This window comes from Neofelis nebulosa, chromosome 16 (assembly GCF_028018385.1).
Source record: "Neofelis nebulosa isolate mNeoNeb1 chromosome 16, mNeoNeb1.pri, whole genome shotgun sequence".
Lineage (NCBI taxonomy): Eukaryota > Metazoa > Chordata > Mammalia > Carnivora > Felidae > Neofelis > Neofelis nebulosa.
This window is the reverse complement of record NC_080797.1, coordinates 15,759,968-15,772,627: the sequence shown is the minus strand read 5'-3', so window position 1 is coordinate 15,772,627 and position 12,660 is coordinate 15,759,968.

Below are 12,660 nucleotides of genomic sequence, written 5' to 3'. Positions count from 1 at the left end.
CCCCCGGCCGGCCTGGGTGTGTTGGGGGACTGGGGGGAGGGCGTGGACGACCACCAAGGCAGAGCCTGGAGCTTGGCTGGGATTGGGACGAGTAGCTGCGGGCGCGTCTCGCTCCCCGCGGACCCCGGCGACCTGCGGGGCCTGCGCCGTGCACTTCCTGTCCACGGCTCTTCCCGACGTGCGCAGCAAGACACTCGGCCAGGGAGCCCCGAGCGGGAAGTGCCGGGGTGGTGGCGGGGTCCAGTGCCTCTTGGGGGACCGGGGCTCCAGAGCGAAGATAGCAGGTCCGGGAAAGGGGGCGAGGGTCAGACCACGGACGCCTCGCGCGCGCACACACGCGCGCGCGCGCGCGCGCACACACACACACACACATACACACACACGTCTTGCTCAGCTCGCGGCGACCCGTGGCTGGGGCGGCGGAGGTGACCGCAGCCCGAGTCCGGGCCCAGCTCTCCCCGACCCTTTTCTCTTACCGCCCAAGCTGCAAGTCACAACACCCACTCCTTGGGACCCATGATTTAGTTAAAACATCGGCGATGAACTTGACTGGAAGCGATTTCCCTTGGCGAGGGATGGAGTGGGAGAAAGGGGGGGAAAGAGAGAGAACGAGAAAAAGAGAGCGAGCGAGAAGGCGAGCCAAGGAGTCTGACTCGAAAGGGCAGGGAGCCCAGAGCGGAAAACTGGCCTCCTGTCCCAAGTTAGGTGCGCGGCGGGCGGCGGGCGCGGCGCCGTGCGGGGCGCGCGGGACCGGCGCGGCTTCGGGCCCACCCTGCCTCCCACTCCGCGCCCCCGCCCCCTGGAAACGCGGGGTTCCAGGTTTTGGCCTTGCTCCAAACTCTGCAAGGTGGGCGCCGGGTGCCCAGGCTCATCTCTCTGGCCGTTCTGTCTTAACGAACAGCGAGCTGACGACGGCCAGATCGCCCCGCAGACCCGCGCGGGCCGCCCGCGAGAGGCCGCCGACGGCCGCGTCCTTAATCATAAAAAGTCATTCCCGGTAACAAATAGTTTCGTTGGCCGGTGCCAGCGATACAGCTGTTTCTGTTTAAGCTTAAATACTTTCCAACAGTTTGGGCAGTAAAAATAAAGTCGGCCTCAGCCGCCTATAAGTGTCTGGTTTCCCCGCCCAGAGAAAGCCCACCCTCCGCCCTGGGCCCGGGTCGCTCTGCACGCCCCGCCTGCCCCCTCTTGGAATCCGCTGCCCGCCGCCGTGGGCGACGCTGCCGGTCTGCCCCGCAGCAGCCGCCCGAGGAGGCTCGAGGGCCACCTTGGAGGCCGGAGGGAGGGAGCCTGCCCCGAGCAGCCGGAGGACGGGACCCGCTTCGCCTCCCGCCCTCCCCCCACCCCTCGCCGGCCCGCCTGCGCCCGCAATGAGCGGCGGTTTCCCTTCAGATAGGGTTTCTGGAGCCCTGTCCCCGGGAGTTGTGTTTGCGTTGGGTGCCTTCACCGACCTGGAGTCTGCACGAGGCGTGCAGACGTTGATGGTTTCAGTTTCACTGAAAAAGTTACTCTCTACCTCCCTCTCAGTGTTTCTTTCTTTTTTCTTTTCCTTCCTCCCTCCCTCCCTTCCCTTCTTTCCTTCCTTCCTTGCCTGCCTTTCTCCCTCCTTCTCTCTCTCTCTCCTTTCCTCCCTCTCTCTTTTCCTTCTTTGCCTAAATGCCTCGGGAAGCTGGAAATGGGGAAATGAAAAGCCTGGTGCGGCTATGCAGGGCCCCCTCCTCTGCGGGGGGGTCTTGAGTGTTTTCCCCAAGCTCCCCCCTGCGCCTTCCCGCCTTTCTCTATGCCTGGTGGTGAAAGCCCTTGTTCTGAACAAAATTATTGCTTGTGAGGTGTCTGAGTTTGCAAACATCGGGAATCATTCCTGCAGAGCCCATAGCAAGGAGGGAACTCGGTCCTAAAGGAAACAAGAGGAATAGAATAATCTGAGATCAGACCGAACCCCATTCTTTCCAGCAGCAATCCCCCCCCCCTCCAGGGCAGGGTGTCATCCCTGCTTGGTACCCACCAACAGATGTCCTGGATAGAGCAGGGTTACAGAGAGTGGGAAAACGGGTCACTGAGCGACCTCAGCTCCGGGAAAGTTTGGACACTGAGAGGTAGCAGTCTGAGAAATGGGCTTGTGGTGGGGCAGAGACTCAGAGCTGGGGCCTCCCTGGTGGGCACTGAGGATGCCCGTATGTGCCAGGAGAGGGCGCCAGCCGGGGAGCGGTGGCGGCATGATTCCGGCTGAGGGGGCAGGGTTCTTTCAAATTGGTCAGCCAGTGGCACTTAGAAACCAAGAGAACATGGAACCCCGCTCCCCACTCTGTGATTGAACGTCCCTTCCTGGATCATTCAACTTTCGACACCTCCCTTCTATCCTCCACACAACCTCTTTTCCCTTTCAAAGTTTGATCGTTGCTTTTCCCCGTGCGCACCCCTGGGAGTAAACAAAACAAAGTTGCAAAGAACCCTCTGCTTTTAATCCCACTGCTCCGCTGCCCTAGGCTCCCGCTGTCAGGTTGGAGTGCGCGGCCTCTGCAGTAAATAAGGTAACTGCTTCCTATTACTTTAGCCCCATATGGCTGCAATTTGAGTGTCTTTGGAGACAGTGCTGGTGTTGGGGCGGGGGGCAGGGGGGAGTGAAAGTGGAAATCAAATGCTCTCAGATCGCATTTTTATGAAGGAAATTGTCGGCGATTCTCTCCACAGCCTTCCCTCCACCCCTAGTTCCTGAGATGAGCTGCCCAGTTTCTTTGTTTACGGAAACACAGGCGCCCGCCCACCTCGGGCACCTGCTTCCCCAACCCCTGGGTCTCTGGCCCGATTCTGCACCGGTGTTGCTGACCTGGGCACACGGCTCCGATGTCCCTTCCCGACAAAGGACCTCCAACCTGCTCCCCACACCTGAGAGCCAGCCCGAGCCCTCCGTCCCAGTCTCTGGAAGGTGCTCATACCCTGTGCCCCATGCCATGGCCTCATTTGAGCCTGGAGGCCAGCTGAGGGCCGGGGGACCTCTCAGGCCTCCCTGTGCCCGCTGCCATCAGACTCGGCACCCAGGGAGAGAGGCCCAAGGCTGTCGGGGTCGAGGGGAAGGAAGAGGAGGGGCAGGCCGGGCAAGGCGCTTGGCTCCTGGGTTGCCGGCCAGACCAGCAAGCCCGAGCGCGTCCTCTAGCTGGAGGGTGAGGCCGGGCCTCAGCTCGTTCCCTGGGAGCGTTTCAACTCTGAGGCTCGGCGGGCGTCGGACCTGCCTGGTCTTGGCCACGACGCGGGCGGATTTGGAACCTAATGGTTCCTCGGGAGCATTGGTGGGGCCGGCTGTGAAGTGAGCACGGGTGGCTCTGAGGCGTGGCCGTGTGGGATGTGGCCTTTGTGCAGCAGCAGGGACCCATGGCTTACCTTCAGTGGCCCCAGAGCCCGACGGGCGTCCCCAGCCTCTGCCTCCCCCACACCCAAGCCCCAAGCCCGGGCCCACGCCTGCGGGGCACGGATTGTCTGTTTCTGGTGGAGGGGGGATGCCAAGGGGCTGACCCAACACCCTGCAGAGAGGGCCCAACGACCCGGACGTGACACGCTGGCCAGTGACTGGAGGTGAGGCTGCTTGGGTTTGGGGCCTGGGCCCCAGCCCCCAGCTGTCCCTGGAGTGAGACACCCCACCTCTTTTGTCCTCCCTAGTAGACCTTCAGAGCATCCTGATTAGAGAACCACTAGAACACGCTGCAAAAGATAAGAGGGGGCTGGCCATGTTCCAATAATTTCCCACAAGCCTGCACCTACCCCAGAAGCCACGTGACCTTTGACTTTGGCCCCCTGAAAACACTGTGAGCTGTTGTCAAGCCCCCTCCCTTCCCCTCCATAGGAGGAATAGCGACCCCTCAAGAGGCAAGCAACATCTTCTGAACACTTCTTGTCTGGCACCTGCACGGTCCCACCTGAGATCCTGAGATCCTTAACAACCAGGTGAGATCCAGTCCACTGTTCCCATCTCATAATTGAGGAAACTTCAGGCACAGTGAGGCCAAGTAACCTGCCCAGGGACACACAGCAGATGTTATGCCTGACAAGTCCTAAGCCTAGGTTTTCTAACACTCTGCATCAGGCGCTTTGGACCCTCTGGACAGCTCACCTCCTCCAGGGCTTAAGGAAAGAACTCAAGGTAAGAAAGGGCCCAGGGAGCATCCTGAAATGGCCACAGACGAAGCCAGGGGTCTCATTACCAGAATCAGCCGACTGGTCCCACGAAGCAGGGATACTGCTCTGGGCCCTTAGCAAAAATGATGACACTGAAACAGCAGAGGCGGAAAGGAGCCACAGCAGGCCAGCCGACTGGGCTAGAGGCTAGATGTGGGTGCCAGTCTGTTTTCCCTCCATCACAGAGCACAGTGTCTACAACTGTGGGCTCTAGGGCCAGCCTGCCTGGATTCAAACCCACTTACTAAGTGTGTGCCCTTGTGTGAGTTACTTAACCACTCTGTGCTTCAGTTACTATAAGAAAACAGAGTATTAACGTGCTCGCCCCACAGGGTGTGTAGGACAGTTGATTGTTAGGCACAGGTAAATGCTCAATAAACGTTAATTGTGACTGTCACAGGTGTGACTGCTGCTCTGGGACCAGGTCAAGCTAACAGGACCCAGTGGGTGGGTCTGGTTTAGGTGACTTTCCCCCGGGGAACACAGGGTCAGCCTGAACTGTCCCTACTTCCCGGGGAAGGGGCACCCACGGTGCTGGGAGCTGGGTGCTCACCGACCCTTTCGGGGAAACCGTGTACCCCTCAGACAGTCTAGACTCGCCCCTTGGGGCATCTGCTCCAGGTCGCACCCGGCCAGGCGGTCCCCCCGCAAAAGGCACCGGCGGCCCCTCGCAGCGCGGAGGCCAGGCACGCTGCGGGAGCCTGGAGGCAGGAGCACGCGCACAGCGCCAGAGTCGGCACGCATGCGCTCACGCGCGCCGCAGGGTGGGCCCCCCCCCCCCCAAATCCTCCCCGGGAAGACCTCCTGGTGTTGCCTGCGAAACGCGGCTCGGGGAGCCAGGAGGCACCATCGGCCCCTGGGGTGCACAGGGGTGAGGGGAGACGGCTCAGAGGTGGGCGGGAAAACCGAGCGGCTGCACCCCTGCGCCGGTCCCGAGGAGTGGAAGCGGTGCGGGGGCGAGTGGGTCCCGGCGCCGTGTTCCCGCCGCTCCTGGAGAAGGGGCTCAGAGCAGGTCTAGGGACGGCGGGGCAGGAGGGCGGCGGGGTGTGGGGGCAGAGCAGCCTGAGACCAGTGGCTGGCCTAGGGGTCAAGGCTTTGGAGCCCCATCCAAGACGAGGGCATTATCAGAAGCCTCTTGGCCTGGGATGCCTGGGGCGCGGGGACTCTGCGGCCGCGTCGGCGCTGGCATCGACGGCTCGACCCATTGACTGCAGCCTGAATTGCAGCCTGTAATTCGGGCTGTCCCCGGTGGAAAATTTGTCCCCGGATTCTGCCGGGAGGGAGAGAGCAGTGGCCTCGCGGTTACGCGGCACGGTCTCTGTGCGCCCCCTCGGCTCTCGTGACCCTACACGTCCCGGAAGGCAGGGAGCACGTACCTCCCAAGGAATGGCACCAGGCTAGCTTGGCCAAGGGTTGCCGGCACCACAGCCAGGTCTCCGGGCTCCCTTGGACCCGAATTCCTCCAGGGTTGGCACTTTGGCGGCCAGCCTCGCTAGTGCGCTGGTCACCGCCTCCTCCCCTCCACCCTCCCCACCCCCACCCGAGGGCTCTCTTCCGCCCCAGGGACGTTGTAGGGACGCCTAGCTCTCCGTCTTTAGCTTCAGGTTCTTTCTCGCTTCCTACCCCGCCCCCAAGCGGAAGGAATTGAAGTGACTTTTTGCTGGGACTCCGGGGACCTCAACTAGTTCCAAACTGGCGGTCTCTCGGCCAGGGCTGTTCCTTATCCGGCTGTTGGCACTGAGAAAAGCCGAAGCCCGACCTCTCCTTTTAGAGGTCAGAGAAACAGGTCGGGGCGGGGGGCTACCGGGTCGTTCGAGGAGGCACGAGCTGGGGGCCTCCGGAACCACCTGGGGCAGCCGAGGCGTCCGCGGGGCCCGTTCGCCCTCCGCGGGAGCGGGCCGCGCGGGGACAAGCCCAAGGGGCAGGCGTCCGGGACTCGACGGAGAACGCGCGACGGTGCCCGCGAGGGTTCGCTCTTCTTCTCTCTGCCGGACCTCGGCGGGATTGCGCGCCCTCGGCCCGGCCCCGCGCCGGGGCTCCCGCCGTGCACGCCCGGCCTTGGCCCCCGGGAGGGGACGCCGTCGGGGGGCCCGACGAGGCCGGGCGGGCGTCGAGGCTGCGCCACCAGAGCGCGCCGGCTCCGCGCACGCCCAGAAGCCGCGTAGCCGGTTCCGGGGCTGCCGGAAAGCGCGCGGCCAGCGGCGGCCCCGTCCCCGCGCAAGCGCCTCGCCGCCCGGGCGGGACCCGGGTCTCTGCAGCCGCCCTCGGCCGCGGGGTGGCTCGGCCCCAGGGGGGGGAAAGCGCGGACGGCCGCTCGGGCCGGGACACCCTAGCCGGAGAGCGGGGACGCCTTTTCTCTCCGCAGATGAAAGCCTCAGCCCCGCTTCCCCGCCCTTCTCTAGAAAATCAAATTCAGGGAACGTGGTACCGTATTTACCCGCACAACTTCCTCCCTTGACATTTTGCACTCTTGAAGTTGGGGCACAAGCGATTATGCAAACATCTGGGGCTGTCCTGCGCCGCTACCCGGAACCGTCCTTATTCATCTTGAAAGCCGCACTCCTTCATTTGCATAATAATGGCTTATCTAGAATAACACAGCAATCACAGGCAAAATTAATTTTCTTTTTCTTCAGCTAGTCCTTGAGATCCAGCAAACAGAGGCTTAAGGCAAGAAAAACTGATTTTGCAGAGAGGGTGGGATTCTTGACCAGGACCGGGGAGAGATGAGGTTTAAAGTAGTGGAAATTAAAAGCTGAGTTTCTATTATTTGATTTGGATTAAGGAGGTGCCTGGCCGACCAGCACTCTGGGCCTCTCGGCTGGTTCCGCCAGGACTCCGTTCCCCACCCTTTGGACAGATCAGAGGAAGCCCTTCCTTGCTCTGAGATTGCCGCCCTGCTGACTGGGGCAGAAGTCTTTGAATTCAAAGCAGAAAAGAAAAGAAAAGAAAAAAAAAAAAAAAGGTTGTGTGGGTGGTGGTGAGGGCATTATGTGGAGGAAACATCTTTTATACATTAAAAGATCTTTTTGATCTTTTTTAATATGAAAAGGAGTGGGAGGGAGAAAATCCATAAATAAATATGGTAAATGAATTTGCACCAGAATTGTAATCGCCGGGCCACTTTCGGGGCCATTCTGGGCTCCAGAGGAGCTGGTGCCCTCCGAGGCCACGGCCCCCCCTCCCCCAGTAGATAGTGCAGAGAAGGAACACAGCGCGGCGGGACCCGCCCATGACCCCCACATCCTGCTGCGAACCAGAACCCCCGTCTCTTCCCAAAAGATGCAAGTTTTGTGTTTATCAAGGAGGTGGTGGCGGCTCAGGCTTGCCACCAAGAAGCCACCATCGCGGTCGCCTCTTTTTAAATAATTATTAAGTTCCTTTTAACATCAGGGTTACAGGAGGAAGGTGGATTATGAATTGCGTCGAGGTGGGGCCGCCTGCAGAACTGGGCTGGCAGGAGGGGGAAGGGGGGGAGAATTAGTCCCCCCGCCCTTCCTGTGGAAGGACCGGCTGTTTTGGCCGGAAGGGAGGAGGGTACCGAGGGAAGGGACCGTGGGCTGCGGGAGGGGCTGTCTTTGGAGGCTGGGGGCTGCGGGTTGGACAGGGGGGTCCCCTTCCGCGTTCATTCATGCTGACTCTTGGAGCCGTTTCTATCCCGACGTCTTTAAGCCTCCCCGGGGGGGGGGGGGGGCTCAGACCGACCTCAGAGGTATTAACTTCTTCCCAGCGGTGTGTGAGTTATTGCAACTTCTACCCTGGGCGGGGTGGGGGCACCCCTAGAATACCCGAGCAAAGATTCTGGCCACCGCCCCCCCAGACTTTTCCTAGCTGGGAAACGGAGGCATCCTGGGATCACAGGCCTCCCCATCACAGTGCAGGGTTTCAGCCTCAGTTTCTCCTTTTCTGAGACTAGAGGAGGACACGGAGTGAATAGAGGAAGGGGCCAGCCGAGCGCCTTGCCGGGCGTCGTCAGTTTGATGCTTCGGAAACCTCTTAAGTCTGCAGAAGGTCTCCAGACCAGCTCGTTCTCCCTCCCGCTCTGGGTGTTCTAGTAGCCTCCCACCCCCCCAGCGCCGGCGGAGGGTCCCAGAACTCCACCCTCCATTCCCCCTGCGCCCCCCAAGCTAAGCGGAGAGGTTGGACCTCTTGGGGCCCCGCGAGCGGCCTGTCCTCCTGAGGGGGGCGCCACCCCGCTTGCAAGGACCGGAGTATCGGCTTCGTTTGCCCCAGAGCCCGAGCCCACCGGGTCCCAGCCCGCTGGGGACAAAGACCGGCCCGCGCAGAAGGGGGCGCTGCGGGACTGGCTGGAAGGGCCCCGGCGGGCTGGGGGTTGCGGGGCGCCCGGCTTGCCCCCCACCCCCACCCCCACCCCAGTCGCCGTCTTACGCCCCATTGAGGCGCGGCCCGGGGCGGGGCGGCGGGGTGGGAAGCTTTCCTCCCGGAGTCGGAGTCGGGAATTTCTAAGAGCAAATCCCGGAGTCCGGCCAGGCGAAAAGTTCACAGCCCACGTTGCACCACTGGGGCCGCGCGGGAGTGAGGGTGAGCGCGGAGGGTGAGGAGGATCGCGGGGTCCAGCTGGGTTTCCACGGCGCCCGCACCACTCAGAAGCGCCTGGGGTGCGGGCTGAGCTGGCAGCCACCGTGGGAGGGGGTGCGAGTCTGAAAGAGAGGGTGTGCCAGGGGCACGGGTGGGGGAAAGGAAAGGAAGAAGGGCACAGACATGTGGGGGAGATGGCTCAGAGCCTGACACTGAGCTGCCTCCTCTCCCTGTCCACCATCCATCAGGTACTGAAAGCCTGTGGGCTAACCCCCCGTGCCCCCTCCAGCAGGGGCTCTCAACGCTGCCCAGCCCCTGTTCCAAGTTGGGGGGAATCCAGGGAAGCCCCTCCCTGCCCTCTGGAAAATCAGTATTCCCACCTGCCAAAATGGGCAGGTTCTTTCCCATTTGGTTTGCTTGACGGGCACCTGTAATGCACCTCATAGGCACTGACCTTCCCTGGAGGAAAAGATCCTAGGGCTGTCTACACGGAATACTCAGGGAAGCCAGTCTGGGGATACAACGCTGGGTCCTGGGTGGCAGCAAGGGGTAAGGCAGGGCTGAGGGTGGAGCCAGGCAGAAGGGGGAGAGGAATTTAGGCAAGGGGAGGGAGGAGGCTGGAGCTGACGACCACCCACCACCGGCCCAGGGGAGCCTGCCGGGCAGTGTTTTCCTGTACCTGTTTCCACATGGGACCCAACGTACGTGATATGTTATGGTCATCTGTATCCGAGAGCCTGGTGCCCAGCCTGGTACAAGAGGATAGGAGGGAACGGTGGGAGTGGACAGATGTAGCTACCACCCACTGAGCGAGGGCTGCTCCAAGCCAAGTTCTGTATTTGATCCTTCCCGAGAAATCTTGACTTCCATTCCTCCTCACAGCCCTTAGAGGGAGGCTTACTAACTACATCTGAAATACATTCTGAACTACGTTCTGAAACCAGCCCAGAAGGCTTAAGTAACTTGCCAGTGGCCAAGTGAAGCCACAGGACAGAGCTCGACCTAAGTCTGTCACCCAAGAGTTGAGGGCCTAGGAGGAGATTTCTCAGTATGGAACGAGGCTCTGCAGGGAGGCAGGTATGGCCCTGCTGCTGCTCTGAATTCTGGGGTTTGGCGTGTTAGCCGGGGTGGGGCAGTGTGTGTATGTCACTGGCTCTCGCACTTCCGAGATTCTGGCAATACCAGGAGTCCGGGAGCCAAGTCCCAACGGTCTTCCTGCCTCTGCTCCCCGTCTTCCCTAGCCGCCCTGACAGCGCGACGGGCTGCCATCAGTGGCTGTCAGTTCCAAGCGCTGGAACAGCCAGGCCAGGCGTCCACCACCGGTCTCCCTTCACACACCATCTCCAGGGCTCCTGGACCACCGAGCCACATCGATACGGAAGCCTGTGCTGGGCTGCCTCTGAGACGTGTCCGCATGATCCAAAGACCAGTGGATTGGGGCTGAAGATAAAAAAGCTCAGGGTCCAGCCCTGAGCTGGTTCTGTTCCTGGCTAGCTGAGTTACCTTGGACAAGTCGGTTTCCTTCTCCCAGCTTCAGCTTCTCCCTGCAAAGCCATCATTTGGAGCCAGGTAGCCTTAAAACAGCCTGTCTGGTCTCCACAGTCCATACACGTGGGGTCGTTCAGGCAGGTTTCTTGGGATTCCAGAACCTTTAGAAAATACTTGTTAACCACGGATGGCTGACCCAGGGCCCATCGCTCCAGCCAGTGCACGAAACCCTGGAGTTTGTGAGTCTGTGACTGTGTGGAAAGCACGGTCTCAGCTGTGCTAGGTACCAGTTTCAGTTTCGACAATGATGCCAGGCACAGGGCTACCGAACATCTAGCCAGGGGACCCAGGAAGGCAAGAGAAAGAGTCCTGGAGGAAGCGCTGGGTGACCTGACCATCCTTCCAGTCCCATCTCTTCCCCAACCTCAGTCAAGGACAACAGAGGGCATTATCTTCCCTCCAGCTCCCTCACCAGCGCCACACTGCTGGAGGCATCGCAGCAGCTCGGACTAATTCCAGGTACATTCTATAGGTGGCATCATGCTACTGGAAATGGCTTCTTCAGAAGGGAGAGGTTCTCTCCGTGGCATCTCCAGGCGAGGGGGAAGTCAAGGCAGGTCAATAGAGTCCCACTGCAAACTGGCTGGAGAGGGGCACCTGGGCACCTGTGGAGCATGTGCTGGGGCAAGGGTCTCTCAGACTCCAGAGGCCACGGATCCAGGCGCATGTGCTTCTCCAGGACCGTCAGCCTGCTGGTGAGCCAGGGGTCCCTGGGAGTCTCTCACACCCACTACAAACGGTGGAATGAAAGGCCTCGGCCCCAAACCTGCTGTGGCTGTGTACGGGCTTGCTGGTGGGCTATTTGGGGTTTCCAGAAACATTCACCCACAGTTCGAGGTTGTACCACCCAGGCGTGGGAACCACCGCAGCAGCTCGGGACAGGTCCCAGACTGAGGCTCCCTCCCTCTTCTCCAGACATCCCGATCAGGGGCCACACCTGCGATCAGATCTCCCCCCCTCCCTACCAGGAGGTTACAATCTCTCTCCCGGTGGGTGAGGGAACTGGCCAGAAGTGGGGAGGGAGAATACAAACAGAGCAATCCGCTGGAGACCCCGCTCTGGGGTCTCTGGCACAGGCAGGAGCCCAGATGGCGGTGGCTGATGGGCTATCCTGGGGCTCGCACCAACCTCTCCACCCAAAGAGACCTCCTGCAGCCCCCTCCCACCCTCAACGGTCTGATTCCCACCTAACGGGCCCAATCCCGCGGCTTATCACCGCAAGCAGCACTCGCCGTGACGTCTGGGAGCAGGGCCGGTACAGAGACGGCGGAGAGAGGTGACAGCGACGCTTCTCACCTCTCCCTCCCGCCGCCCGGCTGGCCCCAGGCTGCCCGCTCGGGCCCCGATCCCGTGGGTCCTCGCCGCCACCGCTCCCGGCCTCCCCGCCGCCCCAGCCACACGCAGCTCCCAACCCGCGAGCTCCAGACTGGGACCTTGGCCGGGCCTGGCGCCTAGGGGGTCGGAGGAATGGGGCGCCGAATCTCAGATGACCGCGAGACGGGCCAGGCCTCGGGAGACAGCCGGAGGACCCCAAGCCCCAAATCACAGCCCAGGTCTCTTTCCTCCCCAACGCCCGCCCACCAGGCGTTCGGCTCGGTTTCTCGGGATCCTGGGCCTTTGCTCACACTCGACACAGACTCGCTCACGTTATTATTATTTTTTTTAAACAAAAGCAATTAGATTTCAATCCCGGCTCATTTGCATTTGCACCTCGGAAACAGTGCGGGGAGTAGGAGGGAGGGGGGCGGCGGGAGGGAAGAAGGGGGAAGCCTGGCGGCGGCGGGCGACTCCTTCCCAGCGCCACAGCTGGCCCGAGCTGCCATGACGCCGACCACATCTGGCCCGGCCGCGCGGCCGCCGCGGCCCTCTCCCGCCCGCGCTCGGAGCCCGCGCGCCGCGGCCCGCTCGGCGGCGCGCTCATCGATCGCCGGGGCCGCGGCCGGGCGAGCGGAGAACAAGGTATAGCCTGTATTTAGGTTCCTGCCCTTATATGGCGATGTGCGCGAGCGCCCGCCGAGCGGCCTCACCATATAAGGGCACGCGGCGGGCGCCGGGCTGAGCTGGTGCGCGCTCATTGGCCCGCGCGTCTCTCGGCAACCGGCTCTCACGAGTGGAAACGAGCCAGCCGCCCCCGCCCGCTCCCCGCCCGCTCCCCGCCCCCTCCCTTTCTTTCTCCCCCGGCATCCCCGCCTCTCGCCTCGGCACCCCCCCCCCTTGCCTACCCCCGTTTTTGCCTGCACCCTCTCCCCAAGTTTTCTTCGCGCCGTTGTCCCCCTCCCCCTCCGCCTCGCTGTCATTCTCTCCCTCCCGTTCGGCCTGTCCTCGCCCCCTCCGCGCAAGCTTCCACATCACACCCCACGCACCCCCTCCCCAAACCCAGCGGACGGCGGCTGAGGAGCCGGA